Genomic DNA, 21,760 nt, shown 5'->3' with positions numbered 1-21,760 from the left:
TTAGAGTATTGCTGTGTGACATGGAATGCTCCTGAGTTATTTGTGTATAACTATGTTTGTTGTGAAGGATATATTTAATTTGGCATTAAGATTGTGTTATTGATTGCAATTTCATTCTCCTTCATGTTTGGTTCAAATTGTAGTTGGCCAAACAGCAGCTGGGTTCCATTTAACTGTTGGCAATAGACATCAAGGCTTCTGTGACATCTTGCTTTATTGCATACTGCCTTTTTCAGCACATTTTGACACTCTTTGAGAAGTGTTTCTGCAATTACCCTTCCTAAATTTCATCACTAAATGTTGATGTATACAGGAATAGGGATGCTGGTAACCCCTATCTCTTGTCCCTAACGTCTCATGTTTGGAACTTGAGGTTTGGAACTTGGTCATCAAGAAGTTATCAGAATGCTTACAAAAAAGGAGAAAGTTTAAAAATAGCCATGCTAATGGTTTGAGGTTTTACTCAATTTTAAAAACTTTTCACCTGAATTGTGTATTAAAAAATGGCATCTGCATGTTGAAAGATGCAAGTAGAGGCAAATCAGTCCAGGTTTTTGTGGACACTGTCGGTAACCACAGGGAAAACCAGTCAGGTTCCTTTGACCACACTTGGGAGTACCAGTGTCTGAATGTCAGCAGAGACATCTCCCATTCCCCACTTTCTGAAGCTGCAAATTGGGGTTAATGAACTGACCTCTGTTGGTCTGAGGTTTACTTTTGCATTTACTGGTGAAAAATGTGGTATGGAAATGGGTGATTCTTGTGGTCCAGGGGCAACATGTTTGCATTGAATTAGGATAGGATGTATACAGGGGAGAGGAGGGTTGGGACTGTGTGATGGCTTTTTTTACTGGAGACTATACCTGAAATTAGAAGGATTTATGTGGTATCTGATGGCATTTATGGCAAAGGCCATACAAGAACACAGGCAATTTCCTGCTAATTGCTTTTCTTATGATGAACAACCCACTTTCCTGTCTCAGACATGTGGTGATTTTGCACAGTTAGTGTTATATTAGAATTGAAATAGCAGGGAATTTTTGTCACTAGAACAGTCAGTCATTACTGACTATCCAAAAGGCATCACCTTCCTTACTACCTCTGCTATCTCTGAGCATCTCTGTGCTTCCTCTGCAGGAAGGGAAGGCTGCCTTTCCTCCTTCATCTTCACTAGACTGTTCCTTTTGCCTGGGGTAATTGCTTATAATGTGGGAGGTTTTCTGAAGCAGCTGCAGGTTGTGAGGTGCTGGCTCACAATGATGCACTGCCAAAGCCAGCTGACCCGCTGCTGCTCAGGGTCACAGAATGGGTAGGCTTGGAAGGGACCTTAAAGGTCATCCCACTCCAACCCCTTTGGCATGGGGGATCCTGCTGGCCTTCAGGGCTGCATTTAATAGCAATATAGGACTGCTTTTTTTGTCTGTTTGTTTGGTATTGTGTGTACCCTGCCCTGTGAGTAGTGGCTATATCTGAGCCACGAGAGGTTAAACTCTTCTGGACCCCTCTGGTTGCTCAGAAAACTCTTGCTGCTCTGAGTTTCATAGATGAAATATAAACACCATTTACATCTACTTAAAATCTGAATTGAACTTGAAATTTCTGTTCAGTCCGGTGGTGAATGTAGCTACTGCTAAATTGCTCCATTAAGTATAAAGCAAAGTTTAATCTGCTGTGTTTTACTTTTGTAAAATGCTTCTAAGCACTGGTAATGTTCCTTTTTATTGTGTTCCTTTGACTTGATAGAAAACTGAAAACTTTGTCCCAATTAAAAAAAAAGGGAAAAAAGGACTAAAATACCCATGGAAGAAACACGAAGGTTCAAAAAAGAGAGAAGAAAGGAGGAACATTACCTGGAAGAATTAAGAGGAGCAACACTGGAGCAACTTGCTCTTTTGCCTTTTCCTTTCCAAAGGAAAAAAGTGGTCAAAGAGCTTGGTCCAAGAGCCCCACTAAGCAGATTACCTCAGCTACTTGTGGAAAAGGCTACAAATGCAATCCAGAAAGGCAATTACTTTTTTTTTTTTTTCCTTCATTCAGATAGAATTTTTCAGCTTCTAACATGGAGTTAATTGCCTCTTTTTTTTCCCTCCTTTTTTCTTGTAATGTCCTTTGCATAGGTTTAGTCATCCTTGAGGGCAGCTGCTCCAAGTATACAGCAATTGCCAGATGATTACCTCTTTAATGTTTTCACTGAGTACTTTGCTGGTTAACCTCCTTAACTGGAGAGCTGCTTATTGTTATTTATGTCTTGTCAGCATAGAGGTTCATTAAGCATCGGTAAATGACATGTTTTCATATCTGCTGACACCAGAAATGCAATATGATCAATTGCAAATTGACTTCAGTGCAGCAATAGAGTGCATTTAACACACATCAGTGGATCATTTGTACAAGCAGAGCTCGAATTTTTATGGCTGTTTATGTCTCTCTAATACCCAAGTATAAATTCTCCCAAGCCAAGCGATTCTTAGTAAAACCAAATGCAAAACTCTGTCCAACAAGTGACCGTGTATCCAGGCTGGGTCTGAGCACAGGAAGTTTCTGGATGGCAGGAAGCCTAAAGTGGTGGAACAGCCCTGATTGTCTCAGCTATGCCAGGAGGCACAGATGGGCTGGGGCATCTCTTGTGAGCCTTCCCTTCCTTCCCCAGCACTTTCCCTCACTTGCTGCCTTGCACTGGCTCCTGCCCACACCCCAGGGAAGGTCTGGAGATGGCTTTGTGTGTGTGTGATGCCCAAAAGCTGAGCTGATGACACCTCTGTGCCCAGGTCCTGTGGGGCAGGGGATGTCAGTGATGGGGAGTCAAGAGCTTCCAGTCTCCCAGGGGCCAGTGGTGTTTCACTGCCCACGCTCCTGGCAAGGGGGCTGAGCTCATGGCAGGCTGGGTCCAAAGTGCTGCTTTCTGGGTTACTGCAGCAGCAGCTCCTGAGGAAGCTGCCCTGGCTTTTAGTGGCTCCAGCCCTTTGTTAAACTGAGCCTTGGGGCCAGAGGGCAGGGCCCTGGAATCTGTCCTGCTGCACAGGGTGATGGAGCACCCACTGCAATAGCACTGGCAGGCACTGGGCATTTCCAAGGCCTGGGGTAGTGATCTTCCCTACCAGTGCTTGGATCTCCTCTCTAGGATGAGCTATGACCCCATGCCAAAGGCAACTAAAAACCAGTGGCTGTAACCCTCCAGCTTGTCCTCTGCCCCAAACTGTTCATTCACTTACACTGGGCTGCTTGTCCCTCACTGGAGTACAGGCTCTCTGTCTTGTTTCCTTCTGGCCAAAATTTCTAGGAACTACTGATATTTCTGTAGTTCTGGGACTGCTCTTGCCTGTACCAGTGCACTTGGATTGGAGTATGTCACCTTCACAGACATCTCTGAATTTCTAGACCTCTATCGTTAGAAATTTGCCTCAATGGCAGAGGTGAAATTTCAACTCTGCAGATCCAGGCAGATTACACAGTAAAGATTTGCCTTCAGAACTAGGAAAAGCATGTAGTTATCTTTATTAAAAAAAAAAAAAACCCAACAAACAAAACCAAAACCAGCAACAACAAAAAAAAGCAACCCAACCCCCCCCAAAACCAAAAAAAGCAAGAAACCCCCCCAAACCAACCAACCAACCCAAAACCAACAAAACCAAAAAAAAAAACAAACCAAAAAACAAAAAACCAAACCAAAACAAACAAACCCAAAACCCCAACAACAAAACAACTCCATAACCACAGAAGAAAAATCAAAGCACCTTTTTGAGAAAAGGTTTTTATTTCAAAGCATCATCAGGTTTCAATTTAACAAAACACTGTAAAATAAAAGAAAACCATGAATGCAGGCAGCAGCCCTGGGAGCATTCAGGGCTGATTTACTATGCCAGGACATATCTCCTGTAGAGTTAGATTATTATTTTTCTCTACTGTTCTGTCACACATTGTTTCATGTCTGAGATTCCTCACTAGCAAATGAGCAAAGGCAGAAAGGGTTTACTCACATTAAATCCATTTTTTTATGTACTGGAGAAAAAAAAGAAAAAAAAAGGCTTGCATTGAAATCTCTTTGGAAAGAAAGTAAGTTCTTACATTGTTTTAATTGGGGTAGCTTTGGCAATTTGCAATCTATACATAAGTCAAAATATTTTGACATTCATCTGGAGTATCTGACTCTCAGCTTATGCTTTTCTTCTGATGGAATATTTGTAATATGCTCATGGCTTTATATGCTACAATAACTTTCTTGTTTTGTCTTATGAAAAACAAATTAAACTTCAGATGGTCTTTTCTGTACAGAAAAGATAGGAGCTTCTGATCTAATCTGTTTGATTAGTGACCTTCCTGAAGAAAACTGTCATCTTCCTTGTTATACTTATTCTCACTAAATATCCACAACCATATTTGCTCATGGGCTGCTGAAGTACTGCTTGTGTTTGCTCCCTGTTGATTGGAACATGTGAAACAGCCCTTGTTTTAGCACTAGGATTAGCACTAGGAATAACAGAATGCTGAATTAATATTATGGCCCTCTAACAAAATTGCTTTGATGTAAGATTCCAATATCCTTATTTTGTTACAGGGCCATAATACTTGTTTAGCATTCTGTTATTCATATGCTGAGATGATATTGATGGACTCACTGGGAGTCCAGCTATGGAGTTCATGCTGGGGTAGAGTCAGAGAAATCAAGGCAAGTTTTAGTCCAAGTTTAAGACTATAAGTTGGAGCAGATGGCAGAGCTGGTTATTTCAATCTTTGTTATCAACATGCTGGTTGTCCCTGCACCTTTTTCCTGACTGTTGGTTTTTATCACAGTGCAAGGCCAGATCCTGCCCAGGGGAAATCCGCATTGTACTGGCAGCACACGCTGCAAACTGTGTCTTCAAAAGCTGTGTTTTAAAAAAGAGCACCCTTTGGTCACAAAGTTGGAATTTTTGTTTAAGGAAAGCAATTGCAAATTTGATGAAGGATAGAAGGATGAAGGAAAATGGGCTAAGAGAGCTTTGAGTGTCTAAGCACAGTGTGGTGATTCCACTAAATCTTGATAATTTAACCAAATTCTGCTTGCGCACACAGGTATGAACAGCAATTAAAAGGAAAGAAGAAAGAACAACTGCTCTGTGTGTCTTCAGATAGCACACACATTCTTTATAAAATTCATGTAGAGCCATAGTATATAAAATATGGTATGCACTAAGCCAGTAATAACCAAACAATTTGATATCATGTGAAGTTTTACTATTTCTCTTTAATTTCTTAAAATCAATTAAAATGTAATTTTATTTCAAGAACATTGGACAATAATTTATAGAGAACTATAACTCTGGATGATGATACCCACTAACAACAAAATGCAAGAAAACAAGATCCCAGAGCTCTTCAGAGTGTTCTCTTAAAATCTGCTGGAGATGTGCTGGGGTCAGGCTTTCTCAGAGGCACTGCAGATTGCATTTCTGCCATCTCTGGCTATCCAAACAGCAGTGCCAGGCTGTAAGACATAGAAATGCTTTTCCTGCAGACTGCCTCAAGATCCCAGGTGCTGTGCAGACAGAGGAAGCTGCCTCTGACATCCTCTGCATAGACCACTGTGGTCCAGCAAAGGGGTGGGGGCAGAGATGTATCACTGCCCAGCTTGCTGCATGTGTTCAGACACTGCTGCCCATCCCAGAGCTACAGCCAGAAGCACTGGCCCAGCCAGGGGTGCAGGAGGACGTGGAGCTGGAGCCAAGCAGAAGGCTGTGGTGCTGCTCTGCATGGCTCCTCTGGTTTTGACAGACAGGGATCTGAGTATTAATGTTACACACAGTTGCAAAGATGAGGACAAAAATTGACCAGAAATACCAAAAGGACCAGTATTTCATTAAGGAGGATAGATTTATTGACTGTCTAGACCAAAGGTAGTTTTGTATTCACACTTTAAAAGTTTTAATTAAGGTTTACACTTACACTGTCTGGCCATTCCCAGGTTAGTTTTATGAAAACATTAACCTTGACATTTTGACAACTTTTTTCCTTTCATTTAGTCTCTCATTTAAAATTGTTTTCATTGTCTGTGGTTTAGTGATTCCCTTGGTCCGCTTACACAACCAAGCCCTTTGAAGAGTGACAGCTCAGCGTGCCCAGTGGCAGCTCCCAGCACAGCACTTAATTCTCAGTTCACCTGAGCAGGGGAGCTCTGCCTCTGTGGCCCTGCACCAGCATCACACCGAGTTTTGCAGGCAGAAATGTGAAGTTTTCCTCCACACCTGCACGGTGCACCTGTGAGAACAGCACTGTGTGCCTTCACAGCTGTGGGACCAGGGGCTGGCAGAGGATGTGGGGCTCTCCCTCACCTTGGTGCCTTGGCAGGAACTCCTGCTGTGCCTCCTGCCATCTCTCTCACACACATACACACACACACACACACGTCCTGTGCCTCCCAGGGCAGTCTGTTTCTCTAGAAGATGTTTCAGCTTCTGCATGAGAGGCCCTAAGCAGCAGCTTCTGTCCTCTGCTGGGATCAAGCAGTACAGCATGCCAAGATGCCTGGCAGTGCCACATGTTGATTTGGAAAGTCCAATTCAGCATTGCTGTATCAGGAAATGCCCCAAATCACCTAAGAACTTACTGCAAGACATGCTTAAAGCTTTCTGCCCCATCTCTCTGAAGATATTTAGGCAGAAATGAGTGTAAACTGTGTATGTTTACAGTGATGCAGGGAGGTGCTGTGAAAGTCCTATAGGAATGTTTCCATGGCTCACACCAATAAATAAACTCTTACATTATGCTGGTGTATTTCTTCTCAGCTGCTTTCTCTGCAAAGTTGCTGTGGTTATTAACTCTTTGGAGCTCACAGGGGATGAAGCAAGACATTTGGGTGTTAATGGCAGCACTTTGATAGACAAGTAGAGAGAGGGAAGTTGTCTCTCCCCAGGGAGACAGGAAAACACATCGACTCTTAAGAAAGGAATAACCTTCACCTCTGCATCCCTGCATATCTTTGTTTAAGACTGCATTGCGTTGGGGAAATTCCATTCCAATCCCACTGACTGCATGTGAGAAACTAGTCTTTCAATTTCAGTGGAAAATAGGAAAATGAAGGGGTTTGTTGTTAGAAACAACAGAGAAAACCTGGTAAAATGGCATAATTCAGACCAAGCTCCTATGAAAGGAAGGAAATGTTGCAGAAAGAAATTGCCAGAGAACAGAAATGCCTGCAGAGAAGCAGGAATGTAAATAGTGTGGTTGTGCCCAGCCTTTCCTGTAAAAGATTCCTGCACGTCCTCCTGTTTCTCTTTCAAGTCTTGTCCAGCATGTTGACTGGATAAATTGAGTTCCCTCTGGTTCCAGCGGTAGGAGTTCAAGATGAGAGCACTGAGTCGCTCGCTCTTACCAAAGGTGATTTTCTAACTCGAGTGTGATCAGAAACTAAACATTTTACAAAGTAGGGCTGCCCAAAATCTGAGAGGTTCTGCCTCATGTAAGGCCAAGGGGGAAGGAAGGTTGGGACTGCATTTTTAATACAGTTTGGGAATCCAGGTTCCCAAGACAGGCAATGCACATCCTTGAGAGCAGCGAGGAGAGTGCCTGACCCCGTGTCACCGTTTCCCTGCTGGAGACGGTGACAACATGTTTGTAGCAGGAACACAGTCCCTGCTCCCAGGCTGGGGGGAGGCAATGGGGACCTGAGGAGCCAAACAAACACCACTTGTACTCCTCAACAGCAAATACATCTCCCTGTTTGCATAAAGGGAGCATCTGAGGATTATCTGGAAAATGTGGGATTTTGGTACTGGAATTAGAGTTTAGAGAAATCTGATGAAGCAAATAGTGTACAGGGCTTGACATAAAATAGGTCTGGTAATGAAACTGATAAGGGAAACACCCTTGGGAATCCTAGAATAGAACTTCTCATTGATCTCTTCTGGCACTGAGAAAGACAAATGCAGGTCTACAGATTGACAAGCACTATGTGAGGAAAAAAATTAGATTACACTCCGGTGATAATCCCAAATCAAAAGGAGCTCAGAAAAAGAGAAGTGTCTAAGCCTTTTTGTTTGTAACTGAAATTTACAATCTTGGATGTCATTCCCTGAGGACATGACTGTATTGATAATTTCAATTAAATTTAAAAGGAAAAAAAATCCAACCCAGGAGAACATATACACTGAGTTATCAATAAAATGTTTTCTTTGCCATGCAAAAGAAGGAAAAGAAGGAAAAGAAGGAAAAGACTGCCCAAAACCTTTTTGATTTTTAATTCTGTCGCATCCTAAAGTAATGCTCTGTGTCAGAAATGTAAATATTTTCCTCAGAAGAAAATATTTTTCTAATCACTCTGAAGATTAATCAATGGTACTGATTTACCATTAAAATTTCTTTATTACTTATTAACAGTTTATTAACATTAGAAAAATCTAATATCTTTTCTCACATTTGTTTTTTTACTAACTTCACCTACATTGGATTGCAAAATTTGGCCCAGCAAACCATCTTTTCAACACATTTGACCCTCACTGATAAGAGCATTGATTTTTTTTAGGAACCTGGCCTGGCATTTAAGTCTACAGTATCTGATTCCCTTCTCTGACACAAACCTTGTGTATGAATTTGGGGCCTTCATTTTCTTTTTTGTAAAATATGACTTTTGGGAAGAGAGTTCCCCAAGCTTCATCCTCCTAAGAGCTGGAAATCTTCTTCTAGTTTACAGAATGGATGTGATTGTGGCAAGTTTTCACACAATATCTTAATCTAAATATCTCTATTAAATTAAACAATTATTTTTCTCTCATGGTAGTTAGTTCTTGGATGCTTCAGTGACTGCAATTGTCTCCTCTTTCAGTCTGTGTTTCACTGTGCAGACAAGATTTCCAGCCTTCTGTCATGAGAAAATGCTCCTCTGATCACCTCCATAAGCCCCTCCACGCCTCTCTCCTGATGTGAGCTCTTGTGTGCAGTATCCAGATGGGATTTCTCTCTGTTTTGTGTAAGAAGTTCCAGTAGGAAATTTTGCAGAAATGCTGGTCGTCTCAAAGAAAAAAAATCTTTCTGAGCCTGTTCACTTATAAGAATACATAGGACATGTGCTTGTGGTATCCCAACACCATGTCTGTCAGTCTGTTCTTTACTCCCAACACACAAGGAAGGTCCAGCTGAACAGCCAGCATTTCGGGTGGCACAGCCTAAGTAAAATACAAAATCAAACAGTATGGGAAAAAAAAAACCCAACCAAAACAAAAAACCAAAACCAAAGCAAAAGCGTGTGAGTTGCTGTACAGCTATTATTTAATAAGAGTGTTAACCAAGAAAACGCTTGAAAGCATTTTGCGGTTTGAGCATGGAACACCTTTTCTGCCTTGCTCTCCCCTCTGTCCTTGTCCCCCTGTCCATGTTCTGCTCCCCAGTAGCTGCTGCCTGCAGGAACACACTCAGTAGATGCAAAACTGGCTCACCCTAGGGCTGGAGGGAGCAGCCCTTCATGGCATCCTGGCAGGGACAGGACCCATGAAAGCAGGAGGCTGCTGAGGAGGAGCCAGGATGAAGGTGCAGCTGGTGTGAAGGGCTGCCCTCCTGCAGCCCCAGCTCTGCTGGGTGCCCCTGGCTCTGAGTCTGCTCTGTGCAGGGGGAACCTGAGGGGATGCACCTCAATGCAGGCTGCAGGGCAGAATTGATAGTTCTGGTCTGGAGCAAACACCAGTCCCCGAGACAGGCATGACCCACCTTGCTGCTGTGTGATGTGGGGCTGGGATGAAGGGGAAATGTCAGGGACAGAAGTTGTCAGAGGGCTGATACTCCTGGGATTTAACTGAGCATACACAAAATGCAACAGCTGTGAGCAACTGCACTCAGTCTTTGTGCAAAACTGCTTCACTAAAAGACACTGCCTAGTGATTGCTGCTCTGATTTTCTTTTTTTCTAAAGTTTGTTTTGCACTTATAGCTTGTGAATTGATCTGGTTTAGACTTTAAGATGGTAGCATTATGTCTCCAGATTGAAGCATTTTGTTGTGTCACTCCTTGTTTCTAGTGCCAAGATCACAGTCAGAAGGGAGTCACCCAGGAAGATTTGTTCATGCAGCTAAGCTGACTTCCATGGATAAAGTTCAAAACAGAAAAGGTCAGTTTTACATATGTAATTTTGTTTATGTTTAGTTTTCTGACTTATCAGGAGGAGTCTTTGTGAAACAATTAAAAAGAATTTTTGTTTGCTTTTTGTTATTTGTGGAAAATACTCTATAGAAATAAGGCTTTTCCTGAAGTTGTCTAGAAACAAGCTGGATCCAAACACACTTAAACTGGAAAAATATTGAAATGAATGAGGTGAGGCTCTGGTATATCTAGTCTTTTGGCTTCCTCCTAACTTAAGTACACAAAGCTTCATTTTTTGGAAAGAGTTAAAGCAGAGCTTCAAACTGGCTGCTAGAAGTTTTAGTCTTTTAACATGCCTCTGTCCATCTCATTTCTATTTTAACCCTCCTCTTTTTGTGTGGTTTTTTTTTTTAATCTAAGCAGTGGGTCTCCCAGGCTGGCTTTAGGACTTTTCAGGATCTTGAGCTAATAGTTTGCCAATGCCTGTGAATATCTATCTCCATTTTTCAGAGAAGCTTGTTGGGTTGGAATTTTGCTTCTTGAAAAGGAAGGCTCAGGTGCTTACCAAAAGGTTTCTGCCTTGTGACTGTTTCAGACTTACTCTTTCCTTGATCTACATAACTATCTCACAAAAGCAATATTTAGAATATGTGTGGCTCAAATTCCTGCATTTTTTAATATCAAAAATGAATACATTTTGTTTGCCCCTTTTGGTCTGATCCAAAAGGTTCCTGTGGGGTTTAAATCAGGTGTTTTAGGACAAACCATGTTCTGACCCATAGAGGTAATGGAATTAACCTGGGAAGGTTTTAGTCTGCTTTTAAGTCTCTGGTTTAAAATACTTACTTTTAGTAGGGAGGAAACTGGAGTTGCCTGTTTTTTTAGGAGTGCTTTATTACTGTTACCCTCATTCCTAATCAGATTGCTCTTCAGTACTTAGCTGCATCTTTGTGCTGACATTAAATAAACATAAAACCCCACTTGGAAACAAAGATAGTATTTTGCTTTCTGGATCCTACTCTAGGTAAAGGATAAAAGGATAAAAGTTCCTGCACTCCCAGGTATCTAATACCAGCAGCACTGCACCACAAGATGAATGTACCTGACCCCAAGTAGAACAAAACTGCACTTTTTGTCCTTGAATATGAAAATTATTCCTCTGTGGCAGAAGCTTATATAAAATATGTTTCCTGGTTCTCTTTTAATGCCATCAACTCTTCCTTCTTCCACTAACACAATAAAAAATAAAGGTCAGAAAAATGAATACTAAATTGCAGTTGTGAATACAAACACAAACTTTATTTGTATGACTGCCTCTTTTGCAGAAACCTCTACCCACAAAGTCAAAATTGAGGCCAAAATGTCTCAGAAAAGAGCAATTATCCTAAGTCTTGGCCCACTGTTCATCTCTTTTCCAGGCCAAGCAATTCTTTGCTACTGAATTATTTACTGAGAAGGAGAATCAGCTTTATTCATCAGAGGAGCATTAGAATCCAACAGGACTGTGAATACATATTTAAAATGTTTACTAGTGTGCTTGAGGATATTCATTTAAAGCCTTTAGAGACAAGCTTGTTCATTACAACTTCAAATGAGGTTTACCCTGTTTTTAAACTTTCCAGAGGGTTGTCTTGGCTTTTTGCTCTGCCCTGAGTGCATGGCTTTTTGTTTTGTGCTGAAGTTATCAGAAGCAAGATGTTATCTATGATATAAGATTAATTTATGTGGACATGGTGTGTGATATTTTAGGCTTGAATTTATCCATGTTGGATGATGGAGGGGAATTCCATTGAATTCCACTGAGGGGGGAGGAAATTCTAATTCTCCTGCTGTTTAAGGCTGCAGTGTCATGGTTGCAGTGGCTTTGGAATATTATCCTACTATGCTTGAGAAGCATATAATAGCACTGCACTGGATGTCTTGCTCATTAAATCACTCCTGTAGATATTCTGCTCCTGGTGCAATCAGAGATAAACAGTGCTAATGCTTCCTCATAGCTATTAGCATTTCAAAATCTTACACTTCAAACAGTTCCTTCCCATTTCCTCAAGATATTCAGAGTCTTGTTTTGGATTACTTCTCAGAATGGAACACAATGAAATATTTATTAAGCTTTCTGGAGAAGCTCTGGAGGCAGGATTTATTAATAGTGAAAACTCATTACTGATGCTGTTGTTCTCAACTGATAACAGGTTTTATGCCTCTGTATGTTATATTTTTGCTTTTTAAAAGGTGACATAGCTTGCAACAGCTCACTATCAAAAACCTTTCTCTGGCTCCTGAGCTGGCAGAAGACTGAATCCTCTGTGTTAGAGGTTAACAGCCAAATCTCCTGACCTGTGCCTACAAACTCAGCTCTGCTTGTATCAGCTAAGGGAAAACAATTTATTTAGACTGCTGTTCACATATTTCTCTCAAGGCTGCTTCTGATTGTCCAGATCTGAATTATCTTTTTATGGTTTGCATCTTAATACCAATACTTCACAGAAGTATCTCCATCCCCTCTGCCTATGCCTCTGCCATTCAGTTCCCTGTGTCCCAGCACAGCAGTCCATGATCCAGCATTTCCAGTGGTGCATGATATGACTGAGATTAGGGGCACTGGAATTTTGCTGGGGTGGAAATACATGGGCTGGAAATACATGGGTTTTGTTATTGCTGTGATGGTGGGCAGAGCTTCTCTTCCAGGAAAACCAGATCCCTTTCTGAACTGCTTACCTCAATTTTACATTCTTACCATGCATTTGAAGCACCTGTGGTTAAAGGGACACTTATAGAGATTAAGTGGTGCAAAGCTTACCCTTCCTGGTGGCCAGAAACTCTTAAATGTCATCCTAAAGACTCCAGACTGTGGGGCTCAGGGCTCACCATGATGTGGTAGGGATTAAGGCATTTGTGTGAAACATTCTCTGTATAAAAGGATAATAGTCCTCAAACACATTGATGTTAAATCCTTTGTTTTACATTGGCAATCCTAAGTATATAATTGCATTTCAGTACAAATTGCTTGTTGCCCTTAAATACAGTAAGTAAATCCCACATCAAACTCACTGTTCTGAATGCAAAGTATTTTAAGTCGGTGTTTCTAAAACAACTCCCAGTGCTCCATCAGCAGTGTGATCTGAGCAGGCTTTGCCTTCCTATAACCTGCAGAGGATGAGAGAGTGGGCAGAGACCTGATCCTTCTCAAATCCACCTGTCTCATCTAGAAGAGAAAAAAACCAGCATAATGTGTAACAATATTACAGAGGTATAAGTCAAAGCCTAGTCTTCCCTTCTGATTTCTTTTCTCACAAATAACGTAAGTTGTTTTCTTGTCCCCAAATTGCCTTCAAAATACACTTTCTTCTAGTGAGAGGCACAGAACCCTTTTAGAAAGCAAAGCCAGCAAACCATATGCTGCCTGGTTTTTATTAAAGATACACTCTGATGAAACCCCTCACCTTAAACCAAACCTTTTCTTTCCTGGGTGGGCTGGAAGTCTGTACTTGATGATTGCAGTTGGTAAAACACAATTCTCTGTGACGTGATCAGAATTCTAGCACATACAACCACCACACTCACTGTCTAGTTTGTGATGAGAAATCACTTGCTGAAAGGAAATGTTCTGTTGTGCCCCAAAGTGAAGGATGGGTTATTGGCAAACCTATAGAAAATTTCTTTGAGAAACACCTTGTTAGAGTAGCTGAACTGTCAGTAAGGAGAATGATGGAGGGGTTTGTTATCTGTATGGACTTCTTTTATTCCAGCTCCTTGTTCTGTCTTGATGTTTGCTAGTTTGCTACATGTCTAATAGTAAATTATTTTATCTGAGAACAATAGGGTTAGTTGGAATCTAGAGGTCTCTGTGTTCCTCCTCTGCTGTGGAGAGGGGATAAGGCATCCCTTAGTAGTTACCACTGAAATTGCAAAAGACCAAAGCCTTTACCTCTCACTAATGTCCAGATCTCTTTTGACTTATTTTTCCCACTTTGTCTAGATTTAATTAGAACTTTAAAGAAAACACAGCTTCATGGCTGTAATACCAACTGCAATCATCAAGTAGAGACTTCCTGCCCACCCAGGACAGAAAAGGTTTGGTAATAATTATCCAGGAATAATTTCTGAACCTTGCCATGAGTTTTGCTGCTCCTTATTGAGCAGTACTGCCGCAGCAAGCCTCCTCTTCCTTGGGCAATTATCTATGGGAACGTTTTCACACCGAGTGTGAGCAGCAGCCAGAGGAGAGCTGCGTTGGGCGCATAGCGAGGAGAATTCCTCCGATTTGCGGGGTGCTGAGAGACCGGAGACCGCGCTCGTTGCCGATTCGGGCGGCGCTGCGAGCGCGGCGGGGCCCGAGCCCTCCCGGAGCGGGACCGGAGCCCTCCCGGAGCGGGACCGGAGCCCTCCCGGAGCGGGACCGGAGCCCTCACGGAGCGGGACCGGAGCCCTCCCGGAGCGGGACCGGAGCCCTCACGGAGCGGGACCGGAGCCCTCCCGGAGCGGGACCGGAGCCCTCCCGGAGCGGGACCGGAGCCCTCACGGAGTGGGGCCCGAGCCCTCATGGAGCGGGACCGGAGCCCTCCCGGAGCGGGACCGGAGCCCTCACGGAGCGGGACCGGAGCCCTCACGGAGCTGCGCTCGCTGCTCCTGCAGCCGACAGGAGACAAGTTATTACCATATAAATGAGATAAGGTCTCGGATAATTTCAGGCTGAAAGTAAAACTGAACTGGACTGCTCGTGGCTGGAAATTTTAAGTGTACCTTTCTATCTCAAATTTTTAAACTTTTTTAAAAGAGTTTTTTACTTTTTTTCCCCCTTCCACCCATTAGGAGAATCTATGAAATGAAATAAAGAGGCCTTATGTTATCCAGTTGTGACTATTTTGAACCTGGAACTTTTCTGGTGCCTTTCCTTTCTCCTCTGTTGGTTATTATGAAACCTGTATGCAGAGGTAATAAAATTGCTTTGAGGAGAATGTGAATGTGAATCCCTTTGGACAAAATAATCTAATGCAGTCACATTATTCCCTTTTCTCTAAGAAAAAGTAAAAGAAAATGTCACTGGCTGAGTCCATCTCTGTCCCTGCTTGGTCTGACCACGCCTGAGGTTGGGTGGCTCAGTTTAGAAGATACTTTTGGCTCTGGGTTAATATCTTTGTTTTCTGTTCCCAGGCACCTGACTGCAGTGTGGAGTAACTAAGTAAAAAATTATATTCTACTACAATAATATCTGTATTAATCTTTTCCCTCCTGAGTAGGGCATAAAACCCCAAGGGAAGAAGGAAATATTTTCATGTGTCTCACCAAGGCATGGTGTAATCTTAAGGATCCCTTTTAATAGCCAAAAGTGTTTTTTCAATTGACAATCATCAAACAGCCTTTGTGGCAAGGGAGAAACAGCTGGAGAGACAGCCAAACAAACAGCACCAAATATCTCCTTTGTTGTGGGGATCAAATTTACAGGCCAAGGTCAGGCCTTGCACACTTAGTTTGGATAAAATCCAGTTTTTCATAGAAGTCTGGGATGGCCACTGTGTTCTTACACCCAGGAAATGTGCCTGGAGCAGGGCACAGGGCTTGTGCTGGATGAATTGGTGGAGGCTCAACCAGTGAGCCAAAGGACACTTGCCAGCAGCACTCAGGAGTGAAGAATTGTCTCTGCTAATAGCAGTGTGAGGCCTGTGTGCCTGACAGGTACACAGTACATCCAAAGGGACACAGCGCATCCAAAGGGAGACAGCCTTGCACCCTCTGTCTCTGCCAGACTAAGATATTCTGGCTAAAAGCAGGCACAGGAGGGCTTTACTGCTCACCAGAGCTGTGGTCCTGCTGCTGGAGGCAGCTGCCATTCCTCTTGCCAAAGTGTCTTTGCTTGGAAGTTAATTATTGAAAATGTTTCCTCCCATTTCTGCAACTGTGGCTTTGTTCCCAAACCTGTGTCCTTCGGTGATTTGAAGACTTCCCATTTCTAGCTTTAAGACATTCATGGGCAGTTTACAACCTTTGACTAAATCAGGTAGATGACACGAAATCCTAGCTACAAAAATGCTTTAAGTTATTAACATTAAAAAAATCTATGCATTGAATACTTGCATATTGAAAGTAGATACCAATTTAAGCTGAGTCAGGATGCCAGTCCATCTTGAGATGTAATATAAAACTTTTCCAGAAGATTGCCTGAACTGAATCTTTCTTTCAACACCATCTTTCTTGATTTCCAATGCTACAGGTTCAAAATTGCTGCTTGTTCTTGCTGTCCAATTTCGCAACGTCACTTCAGTCTGATGCCTAGGGAATTCCTAGGGGACTTTTTTACTTTTTTTTGGTGACTTTGCAGAATAGCTAGCATAATAACAAGCCCAAAGAAAAAAGGTAGTTCTACAGTTTGGTCACCTAAGGTATGTACAGTATTACAAAGTTTAATACAAATAGATCTTTAAACTTGAAGAAGCAATGTTTGAAAGCCAGGTGAGATGTTTCAAAGAAAACTGGCTCCATGTGAAGAATAAGGAATGTGTTCCTTTGGCTTGAAACATACAGCTCTCTCAACATCTGAATCATCCTGTGGATGTGATGATGTCCAGAGGATATTGAAACAGAGACAGGAAGAAGAAAAGTCAAACAATAAAGGCAGAATGAAAGAAAAATGAACACTAAGATTAATATTTCAGCAGTCTATTTAAAACCATGTTATTAAAGTGCTCGAGGCATTAAATTTGCTGGTCTGACTAGTGTGGGAAATAATTTTATTTTAAACATTGTGCAGTCTTGGAGAACTTGCAGAAGTTTTCAACCAAAGTAATGCATTATGCATCTGAATTGGACAGAGAGAAGTGTAAATTCTACATATAATAAAAATTGATGGAAGCATAAAAATGCCTGGAATTTAAAAATAAATTATGAAGAGCATTCCAGGAGATTAAATCATGTAAAGAAAGAACAGTGCAGACAAAGTAAACCTTACAAAAAAGAACAACTGGGAATTTCATCACAAGATTGCTCAAAGATGTTTAGGATACACTTTTTCCACTGGCTAAAGTCAATCCACAAAGTAAAAGCTAAATCATCTACTTGCAGAAAACCAGAAACAGGGCCAATGTCTGGCTAATTCCAGCCCTCACTGCTACTGATAAACAGCAAGGTGCACATTGTGGCTTCCAAAGAGGACTGTGAGTGCTGATGTCCCCTGCACCAGGCTGTGGCAGGGAAGAGCCTGCTGGAGGGCTGAGCTGCAGGCTGCCCCACAGCCCAGCAGAAACAGATTTCCCACTTTTCTCATTCCCAAGGTGAGAGGACATAGGAGTGGCAATTATTAAAATGCATGCTGATCCACCTTTTTCAAAATACTTATTTATACTTCAGTGAGGGTGGGAGCAGAGATCTGATGTATTCATCAAATATAGGAAATAAATGGTGTTGGAAACATCCTCCTGCAGGTGCTGCAAACTGGTTCTTAGTGCTGAACAAAAAGGAGTTTATCTCCATCTTCTTTAAGATTTGGTATTTGGGAACAGTATGGTATCATTTCTCTAGACTCCTTTAGATGTTGTGTGATTAAGTATAGTCCATTATGGTTTGTTAAGTGACACCACAACAGAAACCCTTCATTCCTTCCCTTTTCCCTCCCTCCTTCTCTTTCCCCAAACTGCCAAGGAAAGCTGTTGCCTGGGTTCTGTGTGTCTGGGCAAGCTTTCTAAAGCAGAGCTGGAAACAGAGTCATAGTCTCAGCTGTGATGTGCTGTAATGAGGAGTTTTCAGGTTTTCCAATTGCCACTTCTGTTCCTTTGCTGGCCAGATGGCCCATTTGAAACCATCTCATCCGAGTTATAGCTCCTTGCTGTCAGCACTTGCTTTCTGCCTGAACTTCCAAATACAGCCCTAGAGTGATATCCAACCTTTAATTTCTGAACACAGTATAGTTATTATTCACCTTGCAGTTTGTTCTCTGATGCAGGATTTTTTAAAAGAGTGTCTGAGTCTTTTTTGAGCCTTCCTTAAGGAATTCTTCAAAGCATTTTTCTAATCTTTAAAAATTTTTTAAATTTCTTTCTTTTTCAGGGAACTTTGTTTCTCAACTTTGTTAAGATCCGATTGGGGAACAAAACATTAGCAGTCATAACCACTGTGGTACTGAAGTCTTTGCAGCCTAATTAAAAGTAAGCTCAAACTGGAGACAGTTTGGGTTGAACACCCTGTGTTCACTTCATTAATGAGTGCCCAAAGTGTCACTTTGAAAAGAACTTCCTTCAGTGCCATGGTGGACCGGGTTGTCCCTTGTTTGATCAGCCCACATAAAGCCGAAGGAGGTTGCAGTCATGATGGGCTGGTTTCTGGCTGGGACAGCTGTCCTCAGAAAGAGTGGTCAAATACTGAAATCATCTACCCAGGGAGGTGGTAGAGTCACCATCCCTCAAAGAGTTTAAAAAAAGACTGGATGTGGCACTTGGTGCCATGATCTAGTTCAGGTGTTAGAACATGGGTTGGACTTGATGATCATAAAGGTCTCTTCCAACCTAGAATTTCTGTGATTCTGTGATTCCTCCCTCATCCCCACACTCCCTTCTGCCTCAGCCATGGGGGAGCTCTGTCCCTCCCCATGTACCTGAGTCTTCTCTTGGGAGGAGATGCAATGATTGCAAGGAGAGGTGACAGTACTTCCTCACTTAAGGGTAGGGCACGGAGATGGCATGAACCTGGAGACCAGGACTGTAGGATAAACCTATCTCATGCTGAAGCTATGGATTAAGTTCAATAATCAATATTTTCCATGTGCTTAATATCTTTTGTTAGAATTGAACATGCAAATATATTGGTATTTGGATTACCCAGGTGCATAATTGTGGAAACCCCAGTCAGTTTGTTCCACTTTGTTCTCTGACTTTGAGATTTTATTTTCATGCAAGGAAAGGAAATCTTGCAATTTCAATGAGTATTATTTGGCAAGGTTTGGTCCATTTCACTGCAAAAGAAGAACACACCACTGCCTAAAGATTGCTCCCTCCACATCTTTCTGCTCAGCACCACCCATGTGCTGGGCACCTCAGCAAAAAGCTGCTTTTACTGCTCCACTTAGGGTTAGGCTTGAAAAAGCCACAGAGCTCCAGGGACGCTGCAACTCCAAAAGGCACACCAAGGGGAAAACAGCAGTGCCCCAGAATTGCTCCCTCCACATCTTTCTGCCTGGCCCCACCCATGTGTTTGACACCTCAGCAAAAGGCTGCAGTGTTCTCAGATCTCCCTTTCATGTCTTTAGCTACCTTTTTTGTCTAACTTGTGCTATTTGCTTTAATGATCCAAAGATTTGGGACAATGTGTATGTCTGGGACACACCAGCATTTGACTGTGGCTTTTGACTGTTCCTCTGATGTATTGTTACCTGCAGAAATTGCAGCAAGGATTATGACTTCTGAGAACTGTAGAGTGTGAGAGGTTAGAGGTAATCTTGGCACTTACAAAGAAATCTACAGTGCAGTTTAAACTGAGCCAAGAATCCCCTTTTGTCAGCCCTTATGCAACCTCTGTTTTCACCTGAAAAGCTCCAGATCTAAAAATATCAGAGAGGAAAATGTCAGTGTGGGATTACATAGTGACTTTAAAGTTAAAAATATATCCAGGGTGATTTTGAGCATTTCTGAAAATGCCTGACATGTACAATCTTAAATGCCTGTTTACCCTTTTGCAAGTTGGAATTTCTCCTGTGGTAGATCATTGGGCTGAATACCCAGGGGCCTGGGTTAAAACTTAAACAGGAAAGACATCAAACAATGAAAATGCCAAAGCAGGTTTGCTGTGTGGAAAGTTGTTATCTCTACATGGATGGGTTCTAAGGCTTTACACAGCCAGCAGTAGATGGTCCATCTCAAATGCTAATCAATTTTTTTTTTGGTCCTCATACTTAAATGCCCATGGGTTTAGTATTTGGAACCCACATCTCTAACCCTACGCTGGGAGGTTTATTTTGTGACACTGAATATTTTCTATCTATGTTCACTTCAATGTTTCAGGGCAGAAAATCATCCAGGATACTTTTTCCCTAGTTTATGAACTTTTTTGCCTTCAGGTGTTGATAATTTATAAAAGGAGGTTAGAGTGGAAATCGTGAAAAAATGGCAAATGTTTTGCCAGAGATTGCAGGGCTAGACTGTTCCAAGTCCCAGACACAATTTGCTACAGGGAACAAGTACACATCATGTATGTTTACAGTAGGATTAAATCTAAAACAAATGCACTGAAATTAGATAACATAAAAGTAATGAAAAGGTCTTCATTCCCAAAATTCTACAAATATATCTGATGTTTATATTGTGGTTACGTATTTTAGCAAATAAGAAAAAGCTTGTGGAATATTTGGATCATGGAAGAGTAAAAAATACTAGGTAACTATAAATTGATATATCAATAAATGCTTATGCTTTTAGAAGACTTTGAGAACTATTGTTGATTATGAAAATATCAGTTGCTGTCCAGAAGAACAATATTGAAAAGACTGATTCAGTAAAATGTGCAACATAAACCCCTCAGAGTAATAAACAATGTAATAAAAACTGCCAGTGCCATAATTGTTTAAAAGGTGTCTTCAAACCTGAAGCTGTGACCATATAGTTAGAATAATGACTGAAGATGTGAGAAATTTATGGTGGTTCCTCTCTTTGCCTGTGTATTTTCCATGTGACCAATGGTCTGTCTCTGTGAATGCTGGCTCAGAGTTCCATCTGAACTGCTGCTTCCTAAGGTTACCATCTGTCAACCAAGTGAGTGCAGGCTTTTTATTTCACACTTGCACGAGGTTAATAGTATCAGCTTCAATTAAAAAAGATCAGACCTTATGTATTTTTTATTTTGCATATGTGACAAGTGCGCACAGCTTCGCTGGCAAACAGGACTTTGTCAAGTACTGACAGCTTGACTGGGTCCCAAAATGGGACCCACTTGTACTGATGATAGTAGCCACATTGTACTGGAGACAAGTGTTTTTGGGTGGTTCTGGATAAAGGTTTATTTTCCTACTGAAGTAGTACTTAGTCATGCAAGAGATTTTCTAGCTGGAGTTCAGCATGCTGTGAGTCCCTGCTTGGAGCATTCACTGGTTTGTGCCTGTGGCCACATCTCCCTGACCAGAGGCAAAACCGTCACAGTGGCAGCAGCCGAAGCTCTCCCACAGCTCTGCCTTTGCAGGGTGTTCCCACTTGTGGGGGTCCCAGATGCTGGGGTACCAGCTGTGGGTTTCTCTTGGTCTGGATTGAAGGCACCTGAGACAGTAGCTCATGTTTGTACTCAAGTGTTTATTATTTCTTACCAGAAAACAGTCTCACTACTGTGAGTTCAGCAGCTTTCCATTAGAAGGCACAAAATGGCCAACAATCTCTTGTTACAAGGTATTTTAAGACTAAACTATCCAAATAAGAGCTGACACCTGGATTATTTTCCCTATTAACCCAATTACTGATACCAAAGAGCCTGCAAGGCTGACCTTTCTGCCCAATTACAAAATGCCACCCAAACCCATGAAGAAGAAGGAAGAAGAAGCATGAGGAAGAAACCCAGGACGACATCTTGTGCCCTCCATCTTCCTTCCATCCGCAACATACTAAAAATCCCAAAACCTAAATTTCTCACCAAGTGATACACCTATACTACTTTCTATAATCTATTTCACGCTTTTGTGGATTCTTGTCTATCTTGAAGTCTAGGAGACTTTCTCCAGAAATGAGGGTCAAAGTCAGTGATCCTCTGGG

At 41.9% G+C, this 21,760-nt stretch overlaps 1 protein-coding gene across 4 annotated transcripts in view; it reads left to right on the top strand.

Moving 5' to 3' along the window:
• Positions 1-21,760, top strand: part of TUNAR (TCL1 upstream neural differentiation-associated RNA) — a 161,987-nt gene that overhangs the window by 14,152 nt on the left and 126,075 nt on the right. For 2 of the 4 annotated variants that reach the window (XM_063160023.1, XM_063160017.1), the window contains exon 2: positions 9,982-10,071. The exons of 1 other annotated variant lie outside the window; for it this stretch is intronic. The gene's annotated coding sequence lies outside the window, so the exon portion shown is untranslated. Of the gene's footprint in view, positions 1-8,843; positions 8,942-9,981; positions 10,072-21,760 lie in introns of those variants that run through there. One more of the 4 variants, XM_063160019.1, reaches the window with a different exon arrangement.

This window comes from Melospiza melodia, chromosome 6 (genome assembly GCF_035770615.1).
Source record: "Melospiza melodia melodia isolate bMelMel2 chromosome 6, bMelMel2.pri, whole genome shotgun sequence".
NCBI classification, from domain to species: domain Eukaryota; kingdom Metazoa; phylum Chordata; class Aves; order Passeriformes; family Passerellidae; genus Melospiza; species Melospiza melodia.
This window is presented reverse-complemented; position numbering and strand designations above follow the sequence as displayed.